The sequence below is a fragment of the Orcinus orca genome, chromosome 19 (genome assembly GCF_937001465.1).
Source record: "Orcinus orca chromosome 19, mOrcOrc1.1, whole genome shotgun sequence".
Lineage (NCBI taxonomy): Eukaryota > Metazoa > Chordata > Mammalia > Artiodactyla > Delphinidae > Orcinus > Orcinus orca.
This window is the reverse complement of record NC_064577.1, coordinates 2,780,167-2,807,068: the sequence shown is the minus strand read 5'-3', so window position 1 is coordinate 2,807,068 and position 26,902 is coordinate 2,780,167. Positions and strand designations below refer to the sequence as shown.

Sequence of the window (26,902 nt, the reverse complement as noted above, 5' to 3'; positions counted from 1 at the left end):
CACATACACATGTATACTCACTGGGGGGCAGGGACTCTAAAGCAAAACCCCAGCCTTCCACCACCTTAAAGGCGCACCTTTCATTTCAGATGTAGGGATGACGGTGGCGGGCCATGGTATCTTATGGAAGCAAGATGACACTGCAGAGCCACTGACTCCAGACCATGGTAAGTAAGAGTGGGCCAAGGTTGCTGGCTGTTAATCAGTGTTTCATCATTTAAATACTGGGTGTAGCCTTCAGAACATGGAAGAAGTCATTCCAAAACAGAGTGTTAAACCAAATACCTAACTATGTGTTGGATACCGTTGGTGTCTAGAAAATGCCTTTTATTTTTCAAATCTAATGAGACCATGGTGTGTCCTTTTTACAGACACTCCAATAGAGTGGCACAAATCTGTTTTCTTTTTGCTTTTTTTTTTTTCCCTCGAAGATGAGGGCATCAGCTAGACCATGAGCTAATCTGACATTTTAAGCCAGTGCCATTAGAGCTGCTATGCTGCCCCAGGACAAAGATGGATGACACAAGGGTTACGGGTTGGGGGTCATTACTATGGTCTCAGTGCTCTTCATTACCAGCTTAGGTGGATGCTAATAGCAGTACAGGACACTACCCCCCCGCCCCCCGCCCCCAATCAGGAGTTCAGGCCCTGGAAGCCCTGGAAACCCCATCTAGGTGAGGAACTGCCATAGCTGCTGTGTTCTCTCCGAGGCCAGACGAGGCATGTGCATTTCCATGACCGTCACCTCCAGTCACTCTGGGGAGCGGCGGGGGGCAACGAGCGGCCACGGGGGGCCTCGGCCGGTCCTCTCACGCCAGGGTGACCACGGCGGGCCGGGGGCGGAAAGGCAGACCATGTGCCTTAGGGCAGACGTCCAGGTGCGGGAAGAACAATACTTCCTGTTTCCTTAATCCTCTTTTTAAAAGACTGGTTTCAAGTGAGGCATTAAGGTCCCCAAGAATAACAAACGGGCCCCGGGCCTGTCTATGCCTCCGGATGAGGGGAGCGGGCTGCTTGATCCGGCACCTGCGGCGGAGCGGAGGCCAGGGGTCCAGGACCTGCGGCAGCTCGGGAAGGGCTGGTGCCGGGGAGCGTGGGGGCGGGGCAACAAAGGAGAGGGAGTCCGGGAGGGGAGGGAGGATGGAAGAGGGGGAGAAGGGGGATGAAAAAGGAAAGAGAGAGGGAAAGAGGGAGAGGGAGGAGGCGGGGAGCGAGTAAGACAAAGCGAATCTGCACCGCCCGGGTGGGCTGCCGCGGGGGAGGCGGCGCCGGGCCCAGGCAGCGGCTTTTAGCTCTGCCGCTCCCGCGGTCGCCATGGCAACGCGGGCATTAGCGATTCCATCTGACATTAAAATGCCGCCGCCGCCGCCGCCGGCCCGGAGCTGGGGTGCTTCGGCCGGCGGGTGGAAAATGTGTGCTCACACACACGCATGCCCACCGAGGGGCCGGGCGGCGGAGGCCCCTTCTAGGCTGTAGTTTTATGCATCATTTATCGTGCACCCGCTTCCAATCCGCCCTCCCTCCTTCCGGCTGTTTTTGTTTGTTTGTCTTTCTAGAGAAGGTGATAATTGGGGGCTTAGATCATCTGCTGGCATATTGATGAGCTCACTGGGTTGCTAAAAAGGAATGGGGATATGGATTTGGGTTAGCTAAGGGTATGTGACTGGTTTAAGACAAAAACATCAAGAAACGGAATATCTGGACAAATAGGCTTGCTTTCTCTCTTTCTTTCCTTCCTTCCTCCCTTTTAAAAAAAAAAAAAAAAAAAAAACAGGGCTGTGAATTAGCCAGAAATAGTTAAAAGGAAAGGGAGGAGAAAGGGCTAGCCTGCAGACATGTGAAATAGGATTAGCGGAAACCCTAAAGACCAAGGCCCACGGGAACCGTCCTGCAGCAGTTTGCCACACGTGACAATTTTCCTGCTCAGATGCCTGCTCCAGAAAAAGAAAATCAATCTGTGTGCCTTTTTTTTGGGGGGGTACTTGAAGCCCCGCCCCATGGTATTCTCTCTCAAACTGTATTTCAGCACAAACAGGGAAAAGCTCATGAAACTGTACTCTGAGGGCAGAAACTGGCCTTAATCATCGCTGCAACTGCTGAGCCCACGATGGGACTTGCCACATCCCAGGCAAGGGCGATGGCTGGCCACGGCGCACAAGTGAAATCTGCAGAGAGGACTTCCGGAGACCAGCCTCCAGAGTGTAAGAGAGGGACTGGGCCCAGAAACATCCTGGGAGCGCGATGCCTTAAGGCCTCGCCGTGAAGGCAAACAAAGACCAACGGGTGTGTCCGGGAAGTTTCTGAAAACTCAGCAGAGCGTGGGCAGGAACATATGCCTTCTTATCCACCAGGTGAAGTCCCCCCTGTATGACACATCTCGCCTGGGTCTGGAGCATCATACTTGGTAAGAAAATAAAGAGGGATGTTGATGAATAACAGGCATGCTGACAGGGCAGTGTGGGCTGGCGGGGGCTGGCTCCCAACTGCTCTGCGAGCTGTGGGATTCGCAGGAACGAGAGGGCGCAGTCTCCGACTGAACGGAGGGCCCTCTCCTGACCCATACAACTGGGTCTCTCTTGCTGGACAGGCGCTGTGTCTACTCCAAGAGTCCTAAGTAGTTGGGGACCATCTGGGAAGCCACGCTGGCATCCCAGGGTACGGGAGGAGTCTTCTCATCCAGACCCTGCCACAGCCAGTGACAGAAAAACCATGAATAAGAATGAGAAATGCAAACTGCGATTACTCTTGCGTCCCAGAATTCTGACCTGACCATAGTCAAAGATGACTGGCAAAGCTCATCTTCCCGGCAGCTGGAGAATAAACAGCGAATGGAAGGTCTAAGATGCTGAGAACACAGGGCAGGGAATGAGCCCCCTCTGCTCAGCAAGGCCTACAGATAACACACTGTCTTTTAAAGGACTGACCGAAGAGACCAAACCTCCATTCTGGAAGCTGAGAATTCTAGAACTCGGCCTTGAGAGAGGCTCTAACCTTGAGGGGCTGCTTTAAGCAGGGAAACATCTAGAACATTCTGGCCAGCAGGCTATTTATTCCCTCTGGACCTCTCCCTTAGGGACAGATGGGCGTGCCTCCCCCTAGTGTCACTGCGTCCTGACGGTGACGTTCTCCTAAACCATGACAAACAACCTACTCCTTGGAAACACACCGAAAATAGGGAGGAGAAGGCTCAGGCGACGCACGCCGTTTCTGCAGCCTAAAAGGAGCATTCTGCTGGTGAACGGCAGAGCAGGCTCCCTTTAGGGGCTGACTTGGTGTGACGAAGGCCCACAGGTTCCCACACAATCAATCATCAACAGACTGGAAAGAACTCTGAGGAAGTTAAAGGAAGAGGAATTTTCATGGCCTCATGTAAGTTGCTCCTTTGCTTGGTAGCCTGTGCTTTGAGGAATATTAAATATTAAATAGATACCAGTGAGGGGCTTCCCTGGTGGCGCAGTGGTTGAGAGTCCGCCTGCAGATGCAGGGGACACGGGTTCGTGCCCCGGTCCGGGAGGATCCCACATGCCGCGGAGCGGCTGGGCCCGTGAGCCATGGCCTCTGAGCCTGCGCGTCCGGAGCCTGTGCTCCGCAACGGGAGAGGCCACAACAGTGAGAGGCCCGCGTACTGCTAAAAAAAAAAAAAAAAAAAAAAAAAAAAATAGATACCAGTGAAATGAATGCCCAGTAATTTCAGATGAGCTGGGAAAACCTTAATTGGCTGAGACGCGGCTGGTGGTTGCTTCTTTGTCCGTGGCGTCCTAACCAGCCAACCAGAATTAAGTAAACTGTTTCTCCGGACTATTTCAAACATACATGTCTAATGAAATGGACATATTCTTCAGGAGCAAATGATTTTTTGTTCTGTAGTTACAAGAAAAACTAAAAATGACAAAGTTATCATATAAATTCTCTTCCTGGGGTATCCTCCCACTTGCCGTGCTGACTCCCATCTCACCATGGGAGGCCTGGTGTTCTCTCCTAATCATGAAAGCACTGGATTCAGGGTTAGGAAGCCTTTGGAGCAAAAGTAGGTCCTCCATTGGTGGTCAGAATGAAAGAATTCTGCCCCAAACCACCATAATTTCTTGAAGGCCTTCTTAATTTTTAGATGTTTCTTAAGATGAGATAAAGACTCCCCTGCTGGCACAGTGGTTAAGAATCCACCTGCCGATGCAGGAGACACAGGTTCAAGCCCTGGTCCGGGAAGATCCCACATGCCGCGGAGCAACTAAGCCCGTGCGCCACAACTACTGAGCCCACGTGCCACAACTACCGAAGCCCGCGCGCCTAGGGCCCGTACTCCGTAACAAGAGAAGCCACCGCAATGAGAAGCCCGTGCTTCGCAACGGAGAGTAGCCCCCGCTTGCCACAACTAGAGGATCCCCGTGCGCAGCAGCGGAGACCCAATGCAGCCAAAAAAGACGAGATAAAGTATATGCTTGGAGGGGATGCTGAGTGAACACATTAGGAAGATGAGACATACTGTTTCCTTAACAGACAGCAGAGTCCTGAGGGAACGGGATACAGAACAAGTACCACGTGATGCTCAGATGAGGCACGACAGGAGGATGGGATGACCTGGTACAAAGAGGACTCTGGGATATGAAGCCGAAGGGCAGTACAAGGACACTAATGATGGGGACCAAGGAAAAACCAGAGCAGAGGCAGAGAGGTCCCAAAGCCAAGGCTGATTTACCCGACACTTTTGAGGATGGCCAGTGTTCCACTCGCTACCTCACACTGCGTGTCCATCCCCTTACCATCCGTGTCCCCAAGCTTCTTGACAAGGGTGTGCTCTCACACCACGTCCCCTGCCTGCCTGCCTGCCATGTATAAGACGGAAGACCAGAAGCGCAGAGGACGGAGGGCCTGAGGGCTTGCTAGTGGCCAGGACGAGAAAGAAGGAAGGAAGAAAGATGGGGGGATGGGAGGACAAGAGGGGTAGGAGGAAAGAGAAAAGGGGGTATTCAGCATAGGAGTGGACCTTCGTTACAATCCTACAGCTTCATTTTCCAGAGAAGGAACCAGGCCCAAAGAGGCTGTGAACTGGGCCAGATCACTTAGGTAGGTAGCGACAGAAGTGAAACTCTCACCCAGACCTCAGATTTCCAACTCAGCGTCCATTCATCTAGTTTATAAGAGGAAAGGAAAGGGTAGAAGTACCAAATATCACCAATAATGAAAGCGCAAAATGCAAATGAAAAACAGAAAAACTCTTCACAGGAAATTGAGAAGATTCTAAAAGTCAGTCTATTTAGTCTTTATGACAAAATAATAGAACCCGAGGCAGTGAACTAAAGAAAGCATCCTGAGTCTGGTCGGAGCAAACCCTGACTTCTCCACTGACAGGCAGTGTGACCGGGGGCAAATTTCTAAACCTGTCCAGGCCTCAGTTTCCTTAATCATGAAATAGGGATAATGGTAGCATCACCCCTCACACACATTTTGTGAAGATCAAAAAATCGTGATCCGTGGCAAAGAGCTTTCGCAACAGTGTCTGGAGTATAAACACTTAATAAGCCTTTGTGGTTACTATTATGATGATTACTACAGAGCTACTACAACCAGGGACAAACTCGTTTTTCTTACTAGAAAAATGCAGTAAAAAATATTCATTGGTGGTTTCTCTGTATGGGCAAGCGTATCTATTTTCTTTGGGGCTAAATGAGTTTATCTTTCTGAGTTTCCCACAATATAAAAAGCATCCTTTTGCTTTTGTCTTTGGTGAAGCGTGCTTCCTTCTGATGTCACCTTACTCTTTCTTCCACTGCAGAGAAAGTCCCAGTCTCAGTTTCACAACTAAATGAAAGGTTGCTTCTTAGCAGAGTGGCACAAGTTCTCACCACGCTACCAGGGCCGAGGTGTAGGATGGAAACAAGGAGGCGGTGACATTTCTACATTTCATTACTCTTGTTTTCCGCAGGAAGTCAACTGGACTTGGATTAGAGCTGAGATTAGGAATCCTCAGTCGGAAAGAGTTCATGTGGCACCATACATTTTTCACCATCTGTAAAATGGGTACCACAACGTTGAACCAATTAATATGAAAGGGGAACAGCAGGCTCCTGGGTTCCAGCAGTGTTATTTCTTCGACCTCTCAGGTGACAATCCTCTGACCACTGACCCAGTGGCTCAAAGACATACCTCCCCTCTCTCCTTCCCCTTCCCCATCCTCATACCCATGTGGATTTCTTGGGCTATCTCATTTAGAGACCTGACTCCTGAAGGGTTTTACATTCCTGGTTATTTTTAGCCTCATTTAGTCAAAGTCTTCAAACACGGTCACCACATGGCATGCAGCTGTGGAAAGCACCTGCTGTGGTCTGATTTCCAGTCAGCATTACTTGACATTTCTTATCAGGTGATTTCTAAAATTCCCTGGTTTTTTTCAGGTGATCCCAAGAACTTTTTCCCCCCTGGTGTCTTAGGTGTGACACCTGAGCTGGGCATCCGGTAAGCTGCCCCAGATTAGGGATGAGTCCAGAACCCTGCTAGAAAGGAAGATGTATGTCAGCTTCTGGGACTCAAATTTCTCTGCCCCAGAACTGTCAGGTCTGGGACGAGAGACACTGCGGTGGGCTCTGGTTCTGACAGCTTCCTTAAGGCCCTCCCTCTAAGCTTTCCAATTTCAGAAAGGGGGCCACCGTCTCTTGGGGTCTCAGGAAGAAAGCAGAGAGGATGAATGAAGCAGCTGGCAGGCCTGCGGGGAGCCTACCTTCAGTGACAACAGCTAAAATGTACAAGAGGCTGGGTTACTCAGCTGGAGGGAGAGCTGGGCTGGACCGCATGCTTCCTCCCACTTCTCACCATCTTTTCTCCCCCTGAGACACTTACCTCCCCATCTCTCTCGGTCATGCAGCTGTTAGTCTATTGGTTTCACCCACACACACCCATCTGCCATGATGCTTTTGCCTTCAGGCCTTTTTGCACAGGCTGTTCCTGCCTGGAAGGCTCTTGGTCCATTTTCCAGACCAACTTCTATTTGTCATTTGATTCTCAACATCAGCATCACTTTTGGGAGCCTTTTCTGATCCTTCAAGACAGGGCTGTCTCTTCAATGGACTTATTAACACACTGGATTGCAATCGCCTGTTTACTTATCCAGTACGCCCTCCCCACAAGTAGATTGTAAACTCCTGGGCAGGGTTGGGGTCTGGTCCTCTGTTGTCTCTCCACTTCCTAGCCCAGTGTCTGGCCCAGCACATAGTAGGTGGTCTGTAAGTATTTGATGAATAACGTTCCAGACTCACCAAGAACTCCCTCTTTTTTTCCCCTCCCTCCTATACATTTTTTCAGACCGTATCCAGCTCTGCTCCTCAAATCAATTCTCTAAGCCTCTATTTCATCACTGTATCGATTCAGATCACGTCCTTTGTTAATTCTGGGTTTGAAAAAAGTCTTCAGTTGTGCTTATAGGAATGAAAAGGTTACGCTGTAGACACCTGGATAGTGTCCGTGTCTAAGAGAAATACATCAAGGAAAAGTGGAAACCAGGGCTGGATAATTGGAAGGAGCTAGAGACTTTTCCTCTGTCTCCTGGTCATTCTCCTGCATGAAGCCTTTGTTTTTTGTGGCCTGGTAAGTCTGGACCCCTATTTTCAAGGCATAGTTCTTCTTTTTTTTGGCCGTGTTGGGTCTTCGTTGCTGCGCGCGGGCTTTTCTCTAGTTGCGGTGAGCGGGGGCTACTCTTTGTTGCGGTGCGCGGGCGTCTCATTGCGGTGGCTTCTCTTGTTGCAGAGCACGGGCTCTAGGCACGCGGGCTTCAGTAGTTGTGGCTCGCAGGCTCAGTAGTTGTGGCTCACGGGCTTAGTTGCTCCGCGGCACGTGGGATCTTCCCGGACCAGGGCTCGAACCCGTGTCCCCTGCATTGGCAGGAGGAGTCTTAACCACTGCACCAGCAGGGAAGCCCCAGGCACAGTTCTTCTTGATGAGGAGATAGCAGAGGTTTCCAACCAAGAAAAATCTTCCATTGACCACCCGGAACTGTTTTCCATTTCCTTTCGAGAGAATTCTTACAGTGGAGAGGAAGTGTTCTGTCACATACGGGCCCCACGAAGTCCCTTCTTCTCCCCACCCCTAACTTTCTGCTCCCGGCAGATAGGAGCTGATGCCAGGGCCCGCAATTATCAGCAGTGCCATACAGCACCACCGCTGGTCTCTCCACGATGACTTTTCATAGGACTGTTTTTCACCTTTTCACAATGGGTGTCTTTCCCCAGCCCTCACCATCAAGTGGTATCTTTATGCAGCAGTATACATGGTGTTTATGATGACAGCACACGCCTCTTACAACTGTAACACAGTATTTGGCATGGGATTCAACTTTTTGCCTGAAAAAAGGTCACAGGAACAAGACCTCCATCCAAACGCAGGGCTTCAGAATGACACTAGTGGCATCTGAAGCCGTGTCTGGTGCCTCCAGATCCACCCTGTATGCTGGTGAGATAACTGGCTGGTGGGGGCCCACCACAGCAGGGGCGGCCCGCGTGGCTATCCGAGGGGTGTGGGCAAGATGAGTGGTGACTGGGCGTCTAGTCTGTTGAGATACTGCCAGGCACCGTGGGCCAGGGGCCAAGGATCTGCTTCCTGCCCTTGCTGGCTTGACATGCTAGAGATGCCCTGTCAGACAGGCAGAGGCAAGATGTTCCCCTCACGAGTCAAAGCTAAGCAAACGCAAAACAACTTGATTCTCATGGTAACAAAACTGGCCTGTTTGGGGTCTACCCAGTTTAAGGCTTGTGCCCGTCCTGGCCCACCAGGTTTGGGGGAAGAGGGTGTCCTGACTGGAGGACACGTTTAACGTCCTCTGCCCTCTGGAGGGCTGGCTGCGAGACACCCAGGACCCCGTGGCTTCTGCAGATGGCAGAAAGTACACAGATAACAAGCACAAGGGCAGTGCTGGGAAGCTGGTCTCCTCAGATTCAGGAAGTCAAGAGGGAGGGTAGCTAACCCTTCCATAGAACTTGGGGGTATGTGCGTGGGAATTATGGGGATGGGCAGAGGGTGGGCTGAAGAACAGCCCCACAAAAGATATCCACATCCTGACCCCTGGGACCTGTGATTGTAACATTATATTGCAAAAAAGGACATTGCAGATGTGATTACATAAGGATCCTGAGACAGGGAGAGTATCCTGAATTATCCAGGTGGATGCTAAGGGCAATCACAGGTGTCCTTATAAGAGGGAGGCAGAGGGAGATTTGACACGGACAGGAGAGAAAGATCAGTGAGGCAGAGACTGGAAGGATGTGGCCACGGGCCAAGGGGTGCCGGCTGCCCCAGAAGCTGGAGGAGGCAAGGAGCAGATTCTCCTTAGGGCCTCTGGAAGGAGCACAGTCCTGCTAACCCCTTGCCTTTAGGCCAAAATCAAATCAGCGATACTGATTTTGACTGCTTTCGGCCTACTGACCTGCGGTACTGTGAGAAAACAGATTTCTGTTGTTTAAGCCAGGGGTCCCCAACCCCCAGGCCACAGGCAGGTGCTGCTCTGTGGCCTGTTAGGAACCGGGCCGCGCAGCGGACGGTGAGCGGCGGGCCTGTGAGCGAAGCTCGCGTTACCGCTCATGGAAAAACAGTCATCCACGAAACCAGTCCCTGGTGCCAAAAAGGTTGGGGACCACTGGTAAGCCACCAAGTCTGTGGTTATTTGTTACAGCAGCAACGAGAAACTAAGCTACAGTTTAGGTAGATGGGCCAGTTGATAAGACTTCTGACTCAGTTCCAACAAGCATTATAGTGGGGGAGCAATAAAAGAGAACAAGCATTTCATAGTATTATATTCACTACGTGGAGCCAGTATCAAAATTCGGAACGAACACACACGCCCACCCCTCCTGGATGTGAATCAGCAAGTGCTCTTATCTAGCTTTGCAGCGTTAGGCCATCTCTAGAGTAATTCACTGCAAATTGGAACAGGCAGCTGTGAATTGAAAAAGAGAAGTGTGGGACCATCTCCCCCAGCTTAATCGGGGAGAGCCCAAGAAGGCATCGCGGCCGCACGATGGAGACAAGAAGGGAAGCAGAGGAAGATGAGGAGAGGCTTCCCTTTGAGGTGTGCACACCCTGGTCAGCGGGGAGAGGAACACACGCCTCAGAACAAGGGAAGGGAAGGACCTGCCTGCACCTCTAAGAAGCTGCTCGCTCAGGAAGAATAAGGGGTGAAGGAAGGCCTGACCCTTTTTCTGTTCCATCTTAAAACTCTTTCCTAGGGATAAGTGGTATCCTCCCGGGCGGTGATTTATTTGTAAAAAGAGGACTACAGGGGCATCTGATTTCTGGGTGCGCTTCGTGGCCGCGGCCAGCATGGGTGGTGCGGGTGCCGCTTTGGGTGGGTGCGATCTTTGGGCTTCTGTGGCATTTGGGGGATGGGGTGGGTGTCATTTAGCTTAGGGAACGGCTTCCAGCTTAGGAGGCTATGGTGTTTCTATGGTCTCTCCAAGGGAAGACGAAGGGGCACAGGAGGTGAGAAATGCCCGGGGGCAGGGACGATCACCCTTTCCCTGGTCCCGGCAGCAATACCAGAGGCTCTCCAGAGACAGGCTCCCGGCCACGGAGGAGGCCCTGTGCTGACTCCCCGCGGGTCCACAGACGTGGGGACCAGTCCCCTCACTGTGGCTGGGACCACAGCCCCGGGCTCCCAGTTGGACCGACCCTTGAACGATAACGTCTTAAACCCCCAATTCATTTCCTGTCAGCGCCACTTACTAAACATGCGCAGTATCTGCGGCACTGGAGGGGGAGGGGAGGTCGGCACAGAGGAGGCTGTGTGAGGGTTTGCAGGAAAAGCACGGTGGACCCTAAACACCACGGCTTCGAACCGCGCTGGTCCCCTTACACACGGATTCGTACTCCACCATCTGAGGTTGGTTGAGTCTCTGGGTACAAAGGAACAAGGTATATGGAGGGCCGACTATATCTACCTGGATTTTCGACTGCGGGGAGGGTTGCACCCCTAACCCCCGTGTTGTTCAAGGGCCAGCTGCAGTGGGCACAGTCTCCTTTCTCCGGGGAGAAGCAAAGACAAAGACCCAAACCAGACAAAGATACGGGTGGCAGGTGTCTTAAGGCACTGATCCCAGGAGGAACTAGCAAAGGAGCCAGAAGATGTGTGCTCATCAGGCCCCCAACTCTCCTGCCTCCGCGGTCTTTGGTTTTAAGTCTTTTTGTCCCTCTGTAACATGGGGTTAGTATAATTACAAATGGCTGGGCTTAGTAAAGACAATTGAAGGTGATAATGTATGTGAAAGCGCTTTTTAAGTCACAGTAATTGTGTCCCAACCTATGGTATAATAATGTCCAGCATAAGGAAATATAAAACATGATACTAAATGAGGGGTAGAAGAAAATACAGACTGTTAGCTTCATGCCAAGAATAGAATAATTTCACTGTGACTCATCAGGACACTCCGGGACAATAAGAAGAGACATCTTTCCAGGCCTCCAAGAGCCGATCTACCCCGACTCCAGCCACAGGCAGTGGTGCCCATGCCAGGACCACACTCCCCAGCCTCAGGGCTTGAGCCTGGATGGAGGTCATGTGATACAGAGTGGCCCTTCCTTGGGATTCACAGATTTTGAAGTAGGAAAGATGTTCTCTTTCCTGGAAGTTGCTATGCTGGCATAATACAAGCCTGCAGCTTCCCATGGCCACTTCTTCCCCTGTGTAGAAGAAGCCTGTAGTAAGACAGAATGAGGCCAACACACAGAGACTGGGGGGAGTGGGGCCGAGAGAGTCTGGCTCGGGGAAGAAAAAAGGGTCTTGCTTCTAGTGCTTAAGCCCCCAGGGTCCTACAACTCTGTGAGTTCCTTCCAGGCTATTCGATTTTGGGTTTAAACTGGTCGCTTCATCTGAAAGAGCCCTGATTTATAGTGTGAGCTTACTGTGCAATACTAAATAAACCTTGATGAAGGGCAAATAAGAATGTTGTTGGAAAAAGATTCTACAGAGGTCATTGTTTTTCCTGAAAAACATGAGATCAGCTCGGCATTTGGAGATATCAATCCGCAGTTTTCTAAACCTGGCTCAGCATTAACCACCTTCTGTATTAATCAAACAAAAAGGCCACGTGCATGCGTCATGACGACTACTAGGAGAAGCTAGATTATTCTAACACCTGACGAGCACGACCGGCATGGGGAAGTGAATTCAACATATACACAGAAAATAATGCTGAAATGTGGACAAGAGTGACTGGGACAACGGTTCAGCTTCTAGACTATTAAGCAGCAGTTATTATTTTTCATACTGTTTGCTTACTGGACAGGAAAAATTCATGTTTCAACAGCAGCATCAGGAATCTCAACGTGGTACTATCTTAGAGGCCACTGAACTTAAAGCTTACACTCGCTCTTAATGGCTACATCGTTATGTGGCTGCAAACCACCATCACCAAAGAGCTGATCTGCTGTGGCGTGGCATCTACTCCATCACGCTCCTGTCGGGTAAGAAGGCTCTCGAGGCCCTACCCTGCACCATCCCTGGCTCCAGTATGGCTACTGAGAATTCCACTGACGACATCCAGTTTAAGCAGCGGGAAGGCAGTTCTCTGAAACAAGCACCAGAGACAAAGGAATGATAAAAATATGAATCTTTCTCTGAACCCTTTTCTGGTCTCCATCTTTCTTTTCTCTTTTAACCAGACAGGACCTGCCGTCTTTGGAACCTCTACACAAGTTTATATCTGCTACGAATAGGGCCTACTCAATGACACAAACCCAGAAATTAAGAGACTGTAGCAGATGAAACAGTATAGTCCCAACCCCTTGTGGTGACCCACGGCCTTAAAAGAGGTGCCCATAGTGGGGTATTCGGATTAATCTAAGACGCATAAGTGGGGGATTATTCAAAGTCCAAGAGAACCAGTATTGGGTAGACGATCTCACTAAAAATTCGATGTGCATCTTAGGATACGTAGAGACTGGTGCGTCCATTCTGTCACAGCAGAGCTGAGGCCCTCTGCTCCCATTACTGGGTGTAAAACAATTCTATTTACCTTTGTCCACACGAAGGTTATTTTGCACGGTGGCACGAAATGAATGAGAGACGCTCTTTAAGAAGCCAGCCTTCATTATGGCAGCTTGCTTCCCTGGGCTTTCCAGGTCAATGAATTCAGCCAATAGTTGGTTTTCTACCTTCGCTCCTGTCCCTTGATGTCCCTGAAGTGCCTGACATGGTGGCTTTAGAACCCCCTCTTACGTGGCCTCCGTGATACAGCATGTTCTCGTCTTCCTGCTCTTTAACGTTCCCGTCCTCTTCTCCCCACCTCTCCCCTCTTCCTCCATGTGTATGGCTTCATTTCTATATGCTGATAACTCCCAAATCTATACCTATAGCCCATCTGAATCCCCAGCCTTAGATTCAGCGGCCTCCTGGGCATCTCCTCTTGGTTGGTTTATTGTACAACCGCCCACCTGAGAAGCCTGCAGATGCTCCTAGACTCCACCCTCTTTCTCTCACCACGTCTCTCCTTTCATCCTTACTATCCCTTACCCCTACTACCCCTCACCCCTACTACCCCTCCACTACCCACACTTCCATCGAATCTCACCCAAATCACTGCAACAGCTTCCTTTCCAGTCTCCCTGCCTCCCCTCCACTCTTGAAGCTGCAACCAGAATGATCTTACAAAGATATAAACGTGTAAGTTACAAATCTGATCTCTTGCTCGAAGCTCTCCTTGAGCTCCTCCCTGCTCTCAGGAACAAGTCCAAACTGTTGCCGCCATCTCTGTGATCTGCTTGCCTCTCCTGTTCGGGGCTCCAGACCTACTCAACTATTTCCAGATCCTCCTCGGCCCTGCTCGCAGTTCCTGGCTTTCACTTGCTTTTCACTTTGCCAGCACACTCCTTCCTCGTCACCCCTTCCCTATTCCAAGTTTATCCTAAGGAAATAATCGGAAATGCCAACGTGGATTTATTATAGGATACTCATCGCAGCAAAAATTACAATGAAAAGACCCCTGAAAACTACCAAAATGCCAACAAAAACGGTTTTAAAATGACTGCATGAAGTTTTGTGTTACTGGGAAATTGCTCGTAGTATATTAAGCGAGAAAACCAAATTACGAAACTTGCTTTTTCCATCATAACTTCATAGATACTAAAATAGCAGTGGTTATTTCTGCATGGCAGAATTACTGGTGGTTTAAACTTTCTTCTTTAGACTTTTCTATGTTTTTCACAATTTACCCATGGACATGCAGTAATTACTTTCCTAATTAGGAAAAAAACGCAGTGATTTTTTTTTTTTTTTAAAAAAGAGGAATATCCCTGAACCAGGTAATATGAGGGTGGATGTAGACAGACCAAGTCTCAAGGGAGGAGTGCTTTGTGTGGAAAGTTTAAGTCAACTGGTGTGATATCTAGAAGCTTGTTAGTGATTTCTACAATAATCTCTTGCCAAGGGTGAGGTTAAAAAACAGCTGAAGAGGGTGTGGGAAGTTTCTGCTGATGCTCCCATGACAAATGCTAGGGCTAATATTAACTCCTCATTTTTGGGATGTGTGTTTCCATCACTGAATAAATCCCTCTGCCCGCTCCTCTTAAACCCTGTCGATATGCGCATGTGTTTCCGTATTGTTGAACCAGCTGGAGGGCCCCAAGAATTGAGTGAGCAAAATATGGTTAACTCTTAAACCCCCCAGCTGCTGTGCTTCAGTCAGCAGGGAGCAACAGGTGGCATCCTTGCCAATCTGTGTGTCCAGCTATGGACAGAGAATGGAAAGTTAACACACAAACGTTTTGTTCTCCAGAAAAATGAAAATCATTCAGCTAAGTCCATACAGCTGTATTCAGTGGCCACTTGTGATACGTCTGTCTTTGCAAAGTAACAGGAGACACTGAGTGCGGGCCTGAGAATATGACATATAAAGGGAGTTTCCCACCCAATCAAGCATGTATACTATTTCCATGAAAGGTTCTTTTCTGTCTTAATTAAATTTGGAGTTTAATCCATAAGCCATGTTGGAAGAGAAGGGTATACTTTTGGGAAAATGAAACGAAACTTTTAGCTTACACAAAAACATCATCTTAAAGCATAAAACTGAAAATACAGCACTTTTGCTCACTTAACTGCTGACTGAATTTTCACTTTATGACCTAGCACAGAGCATTTGTTGCCAAGCATGTATTAAATAACGAAGTAATCAAGTAAATAATTGAAAAACATACTTCTGAAACCAAGAGTTCAATCTGTTGGAAGAGAGACAATATTGTACTTATATAATACTTATAGAAAACCCAATAACATTTAGATAAAATCTTTGAGAATCTCAGAATGTTTTCCCTGCAGATACAAGCCTGTGGCAACAAGAGGGAGAATGGCCAGTTTCTTATGTGTCACCCTGTTCCTGTGAAGAGCGTCTGTCCTCAAAGACACGAGAGGCAGGGGACAGTAAGAGAGAAGGGAGCAGAGGAGAGTTACAGCCTCCTAGCCACAGACTCTGATTCTGTTATTTTCTAGATCTGGAAAAAAGGAAACCAGTATGAAATCATAAGTCAAGTCTTGATGAGGGACAACAAAAGAAGATCCTATTGTATCAGGTCATTTAAAACTCCAAATTGACTTTCATTGTTACAGCTGGATAAAGTGAGTGAGTTCTTATTGATTTAGATATGAAAATGAACCAGAAATATGGCTGTTTGGGTTAAGTGAGTGATGAACCTTATGTCCTGGCTTAATTTCCTATATTTTCAAATGGATAATTCTAAAGGCAATGCCAATTTATTAGTTTCTCAGAATTAGATTTCAGTTGGAAAAAAAAGAAAACAGTATGAATAAGAAAATATTATTATGCAGTATATTTCATTTTAAAGTTTGAATTATTTCTTGGAATCAGACCTGGGTCTGATCTGTAGAATTTTCCACTCGGCAGCCTTAAACATTGGCAATATTCCAACAATTGTTACTGACTCCTTTTAAGCTTCTTTACCCAGGATTTCATTTTGGTGGTTGAAAAAAAGTCCCATGAATCGCATCCTTTCACAGCTAGAAATCCAAGCGTTCACACTTCTTGTCAGCAGGAAGTGGAGGTTGGGAAGAATTCTATTTTTGGAGTTAAAAGGCCACCTTTGACCCAGAAATGTGTGGTTGGATGAAAGACATTTCTCTGTTCTGTCTTACTTGATTTACCCAAGAAATGGAGAAATGCAACTTCAGCGGACTTGTTTCCTCCTAGTGCCCTAAGATAACCCACACTGACCAGGTCTCAAGAATTTTAGATTTTCAGGTGTTTATTTTGGTCTTATGTGACCCATGTCACAATCATTTAGATCTATATTATTCAAAACCTTCCAAGTTGAAATCTTGACTCTTTAAAAAATTTTTTTTATTTTTTAAAGTTTATTTTTTTGGGTATGGACCATTTTTAAAGTCTTTATTGAATTTGTTACAATACTGCTTCTGCTTTATGTTTTGGGTTTTGGCCCCGAGGCATGTGGGATCTTAGCTCTCCGCCCAGGGATTGAACCCACACCCCCTGCATTGGAAGGCAAAGTCTTAAGCACTGGACCACCAGGGAAGTCCCAAAATCTTGACTCTTGTTCCAAGATATGAGGGTCAGAATTTATTCTTCTAGATCAGGGGATGGGAAATGAACAGTCTGAACCAAGGGCTGGCCATTAAGTAGCAAAGGGATCCTAGAGAAAGAAATGAATCCACAGAGAAAGAAACGTATCCTAGCACACTGCTCGGCTCTGAAGAAAACTATGTTTATAACATTATAGTAATATAAAGAGGCTAGTTATTGGTTTTCAGCTTTAAAGTCAATCACCAAAGTGTAAAACAATGTAAATATTAATATTAACAATGTAAAAGTAAAGCTCTAAGTGCCAAAAAATTCAAGCAGGGGCACTTGTATCTTCATTCCACATACTGGTGAGTTAAGAGATGGTCAGGTCTGAAGTTGATGGAGCGTGAAAAAGAGATTCTTGTATATTTTTGTATTTCACAGATTGTAAAAGCTCACATCTTTTCAACCTTTAATATATTTGAAACCGGGATGCTCCTTACTCTTGAGGATACCTTAAAAGTATAATTGGCATGTTGTTTTCCTTAGTGGAATATAAAATAATGGTGCATCTTATAATAGATGGCATCTTCGATTTGATAATGCAGTATTCTGAGTTGTAAGAGTAACTAATAGTAAACTAAAGACAGTGAAAAAACTAACAGTAATTGGGAGGGAGCGACCAACGGCAGCTAAATAAACCATCATCTCTTAGAGTCAAAGGTCAATAGATAATGTCTAAACATGATAAATTTATAGGGACTTCCCTGGTGGTCCAGTGGTTAAGACTCTGCCCTCCCACTGCAGGGGGCCTGGGTTTGATCCCTCGTCAGGGAACTAGATCCCACATGCCTGCTGCAACTAAGAGTTCATATGCTGCAACTACAGATCCCGCATGCTGCAACGAAGATCTGATGCAGCCAAATAAATAAATAAAAAAACATGATAAATTTTTAAAAGATGACAGCATAAGCATGTTGTTTATATACCTTTTCATTAAAAACCCTTCCACTATTTGATTTTTAAAAAAACACACTGTATGTTTCTCATGGTTGCTGTAACAAATTACCACAATCTTGGTGGCTTAAAAAGAAATTTATTCTCTCCTAGTTCTGGAGGCCAGAAGTCTGAAATCAAGATGTTTCTAAGGCCACATTCCTTCAGAGGTTCAAGGGTTCTTTGCCTCTTCCAGCTTCTGGTGGCTGCCAGCATCCCCTGACTTGTGGCTGCATCACACCAATCTCTGCCTGTGTCTTCATATAACCTTCTCTGTGTGTGTCAAATCTGCCTCTGCCTTTCTCTTATAAGCACATTCATGGTAGTACTTAGGACCCACCTGGATAATCTAGTATATCTCCCAATTTCAAGATCCTTAATTATATCTGCAAAGACCTTTTTTTCCAAATAAGTAACATTCACCGGTTCCTGGTATTAGGACATGGACATACCTTTTTTTAAAATTTTTTCAAAAAATTAATTTTATTTTTGGCTGAGTTGGGTCTTCGTTGCTGCACGCGGGCTTTTCTCTGGTTGCGGTACGCAGGCTTCTCATTGTGGTGGCTTGTTGCGGAGCACGGGCTCTAGAGTGCAGGCTCAGTAGTTGTGGCGCACGGGCTTAGCTGCTCCGGGGTATGTGGGATCTTCCCGGACCAGGGCTCGAACCCGGGTCCCCTGCATTGGCAGGCGGATTCTTAACCACTGAGCCACCAGGGAAGCCCATGGACATATCTTTGGGAGCCATTATCAGCCTACTCATGCATTAGTTTGATTAAAAAAAAAAATACAGGGCTTCCCTGGTGGTGCAGTGGTTAACAACCTGCCTGCCAATGCAGGGGACACGGGTTCGAGCCCTGGTCCAGGAAGATCCCACATGCCGCGGAGCAACTAAGCCCCTGCGCCACCACTACTGAGCCTGCGCTCTAGAGCCCATGTACCACAACTACTGAAGCCTGTGCGCCTAGAGCCCGTGCTCCGCAACAAGAGAAGCCACCGCAATGAGAAGTCCGTGCACCGCGAAGAAGAGTAGCCCCCGCTCGCCGCAACCAGAGAAAGCACAAGAAACAAAAGAAAAAGAGATAAATTGCACTTCAAGATTAAAAACTTGTGTGTGTCAAAGGATACCATCAAGAAAGTGAAAAGAACTCACAGAATGAGAGACAAAGATTGCAAATAATATAAATGATAAGGAACTTGTATTGAGAATATACAAAGAGCTCTTAGAACTCAATAATAAAAAGACAAACAATTTAAAAATAATCAAAAGATCTAAATAGACATTTCTTTAAAGAAGATACGAAACTGACCAAAAAAAAAAAAAAAAAACAAACACAAGAAAAGATGCTCTACATCATTAGTCATCAGGGAAATGCAAATCAAAACCACAAGGAAATACCACTTCATACTGACTAGTATGGTGATAATAAAGAAGACATAACAAGTATTGGCAAGGAACAGAGAAACTGGAACCCTCATACACTGCTGGTGGAAATATAAAATGGCGCACTGCTCTGGAAAATAATTCGGCAGTTCCTCAGAAAGTTAAACACGGAGTTACCATATGACCTAGTAATTTCACTCCCAGGTATATATCCAAGAAAAATGAAAACAAATCCACACAAAACTTATATAGGAATGTTCACAGCAGCCTTATTCATGATAGCCAAAAAGTGGAAACAGCTCACATGTTCATCAACTGACAAATGGATACACAAAATGCTGTCTGTCCACATAATGGAATGTTATTTGGCAATGAAAAGGAATGAGGAAGTGATAGGATACATTGCTGCCACAAACATGACCCTTGAAAACACTACACTAAGTGAAAGACGCCAGTCACAAAGGACCACCTATTTTATGATTCCATTATATGAAACATCTCGAGTAGGAAAATCCATAGTGATAGAAAGCAGATTAATGGTTGCCTGGGGTTGGGTTAGGGGTTTAGAGGGAATGGGGGTGGGTGACTGCCAATAGGTATGGGATTTCTATTTGGGGTGATGAAAATGTTTTAAGTTGATTGTGGTGGTGGTCACACAACTGTGAATATACTAAAAACCAGAAAATTATATGCTTTAAATGAGTGAAGTATATTGTATGTGAATTATATCTCAGTAAAGCTCTAGATAGACAGCCAGGCTACAGGATCAGTCTTTGGTCCAGTCTTAGCTCCAGGAGAATGTGTAGATGAATAAGACAGAACATGTATGGAAGGCCTTAGCAAAGTCCCTGGCACTTGGTAGATACCCTACACGTGACCACTGTTATTATCTACCTGGCATTTGAAGCTTTATGGGACTTGGCCCTTGCCTACCTCTGGCCCCTTTTCATCCCTTTAACCCTCATTCAGGGCAGCCTCCATCACCCCCCCCCCCCCGCCGCTATACTACCCCTTCGAGTCCCCTGAAACAGGCACAGCACACCCTGCTTTTACTAGAATACCCTCTTTCTCTGCTGCCTTCACCTGGCTAATTCCTCTTTTCCTCCCCTTCTGTGTATCCTCAGCTGTATGTGCCCAGGAAGTGTCCCCTACAGGCTCTGAAGACCACCTATCCTTTCCGCCAGGTCAGCTGTGGGCACACAGTCTCTCACAGCACTCACCATGCTCCAGGGCATCTGTCTGTCTGCTGTGTCTTACTCATTTTTATATGCTCAGTGGCAAGCAGAGTGACACAGAGTAAGAAGTGAACGTGCTCAATGACCGCTGGGCCTTAAGAGAACTACCGCGGCACCGCTAGTACAGCAAAATCTCTCCCAGGAAAAAGGAAAGATTTTCCCCTTGCTTTCCAGACTGAAGAACGTCCCTGTTTCTCTGGGGCTGGGAGCCCAGCGCGACTGCTCTTGTGCCTTATCTTAAATGCATACATGTGCAGACTCGCCCACCACCTGCTTCCTATGGAGTGACGAGGGAGGGATGCATGGCCTCGCTCGTGACCCAGGTCACGCTCCATTTTAGCCGTGGCCCTGTTGGTGTATTAGCACTTAACTGATGCACACGTTCAGACACGTGTACTTAATGGAAGGGACAGCTAAAGAGCAAAAACGGCGTGATGTTCACACCTTGCAGCATAGGGAAAATGCATTTGCAAACCTGTAGGAGGTAATGCTCAAAAAAAGCCCACAGTCTGGGGACAGGAAGGCATGACTGTCATAAGCACAGTCTGTGATGAGTCCAGGGAGGCCTCTAACCCTCAGAGGCAGCTAGTGCCCTAATCCAGAGGCACCCACGCCAGGGTAGACGACGTGGGGAGCGAGGAGATGCTGGATTTGGATAATCCAGCATCTGGGTAACTGAAGTGGATAACTTCCACTCCAGTTATTGTGATCTGTGATGCACAGATCTGAGTGTCTGGTGAGAGTTACCTGGAATAGGAGAGCTGCCATGCTGCCCAACTCTGGGGCAGACCCCTTCATATCACACTCTAGGTGAGAGGCACCTTCCCAAGTGCTGCCCTGCAGGGACCCTGCCTAACTCTTGATTAGATAACCCTGTGTCTGTTACAGCAATAAGGGCTTGCTTAGTTTTATCTGATGCTGGCATTCTTTTTAAAACACTGTCTAAATTGTACATGGGACTTAATGAAACGGAGCTATATTGTAAAGGATCCTCCAAACACGAGGAGGGATGAATTGGTAAGAACTTTTGTCAGTGGCCACGTCTTAGGGCAGTACTCTTAGCAAACACTAGCAACTGTCTCTTGGCTCCGGTGTATTTTATTGGTTAGGGTTAGAAAAACAATGAAAGGCCAGTAGCTCTCAGGGATCCTGCGAAAATATGCAGATGTCATGTCTGAAAGTCAGTACATTCGCCTATAGACAAATGAGACTCAACTACACCTTCTTCATGGGTGTCCTGTCAGCCAGGCTTTTCCTTCTCTTTATTAAAACAGAAAAGGATCAGTACTGGCATATGTGCACACATGTGTACACAGACACACACCCTTTACCTTCTATGCTATTCTAATATACTTACATATACATATATATATATATAAATTAGTCAAATTTCCTACCTTATTAGTTGATCCGGTAGAATATTTGATGGAAGATAAAATGAGTATTTTTAGTTCTCTGTGGTTTTTCCTTCTCTAAACTTCCTCTTTCTTGTAACTGAGCCCAGACCTGGCCCACCTGCCTTACAGCACCAACACGGAGCCACTGCTTAATGTAGCGGGAGGGGGGGAGGAGCAATCTGCCCACCTTCCAAGGTCCCATCAAGTATCCCCTCCTTTCTGACCTCTCCCCGCTTCACGCCGTGGCCCCAAGTCTGCACCTCTCTTTAGGAAGAATGGATAAGAACATGGGCCGAGGAGTCAACGAGGACTGAGCTGAAATCCTGGCCCTGCCGCTTACCAGCCGTGGGCATCTCTGGCAAGCGACGTGGCCTCTCTGGGTCTCAGCTTCCTCATTCGAAAAATGGGAGCGATACCCAACCCATGTGGGCTTACGAGAAGCCGAAGGAGAAAAACGTACCCGAAGCACAAGGCTCAGGGGTGGCGTCCAGCCAGCGGCCCCCACACGGCAGCACCTTCTCTTCCTTTATTGTGCTTCCTTCTGAATTTATTCTGCCCCGCTTATTAGACTGTGAACACTTTGAGGGATCAGATATTTACTGAACGAATGGGGAAATGGATGTGAGAGGAACGGAAGACCACTGCACTTCCTACTAACAAGGTGGTCCTGAAGAATCACGACCACTCCCTTACTCTGCCCTCCTCTGGCTCCCAGTGAATCGATCAGACTAAGGTTATATGGCTTTACCAGCCAGATGGTCGATTTTCACCAGCAAAGAAAGCAAGGTATGAAAGGTTAATTAGGATACATTCTTACTGTAATACATTACCTCTCTGCTCAAATTTCATATGCAATTGACCACAGGAATGACAGCCCAGATTTCTGAAGGTATCCGGATGATTTTTTTTTTTCCATATTAAGTGTCTCTCTCTCTCTACTATATTGTAGAATAGAAGTAGGCTGACACGCTTTCCTCCTTTGCTTCTGTTTGTACACTATTAGAATTTAAGGTCTGTTTCTCTTTTCTCGGCTTTTTTTTCTAAAGGACTTGGGATACTTGAGGGTATGCATCTGAAGCCCTGGGCTAGATTCCTGTGATCATTAATTTCATCAGCTTTGGACAGGGCAAGCTTAGAATGGAGACTCAAGTAATTCTTTCACACCCCTGGAATAACAGGCACTGAGGCCTCCACAGACCACGTGGCTGCAGATTCAGTTCTGGATTCCCTCCCCTTGGTACACCCGCCTCGGAGTCCCCAGGCTGCTTGTATAACGGCCCTGAGCATTATACAAGCGTTTCCATTCTGATGCTGCACTGAAAGAAATGGCTCTCCCATTATAGATTTAGGCACTTGGAGGGTTGAACAGTAGCTCATCCACTCTGTAGTTTTCCTTTGGAATTCAGTAATGAACTCATTAAATCACCAACTTGTTGTGACAGGAAGTCATTCAGATGCTGATGCTATTGCCATGGAAACCATTCCTCCACTCTGGAGCTCCGTCTGTCTCTGCTGAGGAGCACCCCAGCTCCATAATTACTGTCATTCCCCAAATAACACAGAGCCATCACCGCTCTGAGCAAATCCAGAAGCAGGGCATACAGAGTCTCTATTCTGCTTTCAGACTAATCCTTGTTGGTTTCGGTATTTTTCGCACACATTTCATTCTGTACCAGTTGTCTTTTTAATTCCTACATGCTGGCTCCTTTCCAGCACCTTTCCTAGAGAAGCAGACAAAGGATTTTTGGGGGGGATAGCTGTTAGGGATACTGTTTAAAGAGAAACCACTGCTTCCCCAAATCTTTGTGTTTCCAAATATGGAAAAATGAGTTCTGTCTTTTGAGACCCTGAGAAACAAATCCTAAATTCTATTATAGTTCATATCCTATAAAGCCTAAAGGTTTATGGATAGATCAGTAATGCCCAAATGCAAGTTCAGGGATGCAACTCCAAGTACAAAGTGATGTTTGCTTTATTTTGTTTGCACTATCTAGGCTGTTGCTGAGTGCCAATACTGAAGGCCGACCAAGTCACAAAAAGGGAGAACGCTATTATCCAGTGCAGCAGTCACGTCTTTTCTGAATATGTAATGGTACCTGGTATATGGGGAATTTTAAACATAACCATCACTTAGCAAATGAAAGACACTGTACCAGGCATTTTGCATTCTGTTTCATGATTTAAATTTATCTGCCTGAAAATCCCGCGAGGCAGGTATTTTTATCCCAATTTTACAGCTCAGGAACGTGCAGCTCAGCGCAGTTAGGTAAATTAAATAAACGCCATGCTCTTCCATACTGCATAGGTGTTACCACATCACACAAGCTGTGCTCACAGGGGTAAAGGTGACTTCTGCTGCCTTAGCATCATAGATGCCTGGATCAAGAAAAGGCTTTCACGATTCTCTTTTCCAACCAACCAACACCTTCTAAGACATCCCAGCTGACTGTCTGCTCTCAGCTTGGGTACAACCAGTGATGGAGAATTTACTAAGACCAGTCTGTGTTTGGACAGCAGTCTTGGTCTGTTCCTCACATGAGTGAAGAGCAGTCATTGTTGGAGCTTCTACTGAGTGCTAAACTAAGGAAACTTGGTTCGGGCTGAAAGATCGTCCTCTAGAATATCCGGGTATGGATGGGAGGAGAGGGAAATGAGAACGAGCCAGGTTAGGATGTGTTTGAGCTCAACAAGAGGATCTCAGCCGATCACTGACTCTACGACCATTTGCCCCACGGGGAAGAAACCTGTTCCTCAGTGCCAGTGGGAAGCCGTGTTTTGGATGAGACTCAAATTATACACACACATAGACACACACTCGCCACAAAATGTATTGCTCTTTGTTCCAAATAGAAACACCGAGATTTAAAGAAGGGCGGTGAGCAGTGATCTACCTTCTGGAAAGGTCAGCAAGGTCAGAGGAGGCACACAACACTGACCTTGCAGCTTCCTGAAGCTCTATGTTTAGTGCCGTTAAGGTAATTCCTTTCTGCTCGTGGGAATGAGGTTTACTCTTATAAATGCTCACTTGCCTCTGCCTTAGACTCTAAACTCTTTGGTGGCAAGATCTGTGATATCTGCAGATGTCTATTTACCTGTATGACCTGTGACAGGCCTCTTTTACCCAGATGCCTCTCTTATCCTCATCTGTAAACTGAAGGATACTGTTAACTCCACTCTCTACCTTGTGGGAGTATTGTGAGGTTGAACTGCAAAGTACAAAAAAACCCTGAGAAAAGTATCAAATCTATAAAAATGTGCCTTAACTCAGTATTCTATAAACAATTTAAAGCTCAATATTTATATTAGATCAAGTCTCTTTACAATTACCATGGAAAACAAAATGATTTTCAAAGCTTTGAGCAGTGATTTCTTTTAAGCAATATTCAATACAAAAATTTCGATAGTACAGAGTTGTGATTTTTTTTGGCATTCACTGCCTCATGATCTAACCTGTTGCAAAGATGAAAGCAAAATTTTCCACAGTTAATCACAGAGGATTAGTAAGGCCTCTATAATTCTGCATCATTAAAAATGAGCAGATCACACACTTGAGTCCAATGTTTTTAGTCTTTATAGATTTGTTTTCTAAGTAATTAAAAAGGTACTTGTGAATATACTCTGCCGACTCCTAAAAAGTATTTGGGGATAGCCTACAATAAAAGGAACAGAAATAATAAAAATGGAGTAATTTAAAAATAATCTTTTCATCCAATTCACAGCCATTTCTTCTTAACAATATCTATGAAACAGAATCAATCTAGAGTTACAAATGAGATCTTCTAGTTTCTGACACTGAAAATATTTTGTTCACTGTCACTAAACACAGAGCTGGTAATAAATGACTTCTGGGGGTGAGGGTGGGGTCTGTGAAATGGACTAAACTATAGACTCAAAGAGAATGAACATCAATGTGATCATGAAGTGGATTAAATCGAGATGCAGCATATGCCCAGATCACATGTTTTATTTCCACTTGGATGTAACAGCTAGTTTTATGCAGAATATGCTAAGACAACCACACAGAAGGGAAATGAGTCACTTACTAAATACCAGAAAAGCTTAGGCCAACTGCCTAGAGGGAGGCTCAGCCACGTCTTTTTCTGCCTCTGTTCCACTTCCATATCCTGAAGGCACTACCTTGTTTGAATCACAGGAGAGAAATCTTTTTGGCAACTATATATTGGACACATCCAGCCTTATTCTTTCCCCATGTCTCTCTCTCTCACTCTCTCACACCCACCCACCCACCCACCCATCATATCCAGGAGGCTTTGGAATGCATGTGGTTTTCTTTCCCCAGCAGTCTTACCTCCATAATTATGTTCGATCTAGACTAACATTAAAATATTTTGCTCTTCCTGAGAAAGCAGCAATCAGCACGAGGTTCCATCTTCTCTTGGGTGATAGCCCAGCATCCTTTCTCTCTCTCTCCCCTATATGCCCACCAGGATAAAAGCCCTGTCTTGCTTACTCTCTGGTACAGTGCCTGGCATATTATTGGTAATCAATAAACATTTCTTGGGTGAGTTGAATAAATATTTTTGGTCTCTCCTCCACTGGCTATCTGCTTTTTCCTCAGCCTAAAAGCAGGTACAAGTCTCCCATTAAAGACCAAAAAGCCCACCATTCTTTTCTCCTCACGAGCCATGAAATGCCCCCAAATTAAAAGAAACTATCCTGAATGCCAGTGCCCTCCTGGCTATTGTTCCCTCTCTCATCACACCTTACGGTCAAGCTTTTTAAGAGAGTATATACATTCCCTTTACTCCTGTACTGTTTATTCTTTAACATTACTTTGCAATCCATCCATCCATCCATTCCCTCCCTCCCTCCCATTCATCTGTCCACCTACCCTCTTCCTCCCATCTTTCCCTCATCCATTCAGCTGTCTTCCATCCCCTTCCTCCCACTCTCCTTCCTTTGCTTCTGTAAATAAATATCAATGTCTGCGATGTACCAGGTACCGCACTGGGAATACGGTATTGAAGAAGACACAATCTCTGTAGTGGAAGTGTTCTTGATCTCGTGGGAGATATGGGTGTGTAAACCTGAGATTCTTAAACCGGGGTACAATTCCCCTGGCTACTCAGGAGTGTATTATAGTAAGTGAAGCCCTGGAACAAACACAGAGAACCTTCCAGGAGGATCAGCTTTACTCCATGTAAATAACTGGAAACATTTAACACTCAAATTAAAGCCAGTGTTTAAAAAGACAGAAGGAAAAATAGCATGAAAAGTAGCTTAATGGTTAAAATAAAACACAGGACTTTAAAAGAAACATGCCATAGGCTGTTTTAGGATATGACCCCAGTGAATGTTGAGTTTACTCTTCCCTTGCTAGGGGTATTTCCTGAGTCTGAAGAGCACTGATAAGTAGGTAACTGCCAC

General features: G+C 46.5%; 1 protein-coding gene and 1 long non-coding RNA gene across 3 annotated transcripts in view; one reads left to right on the top strand and one right to left on the bottom strand.

The window, feature by feature from the left end:
• Positions 1-26,902, bottom strand: part of MYO1D (myosin ID) — a 348,576-nt gene that overhangs the window by 21,825 nt on the left and 299,849 nt on the right. The gene's annotated exons all lie outside the window — the stretch shown is intronic.
• LOC125962064 (uncharacterized) lies at positions 4,142-10,266 on the top strand. The gene is made up of 2 exons (XR_007473393.1): positions 4,142-6,101; positions 7,417-10,266. It is a non-coding gene; the product is annotated as an uncharacterized LOC125962064 (long non-coding RNA).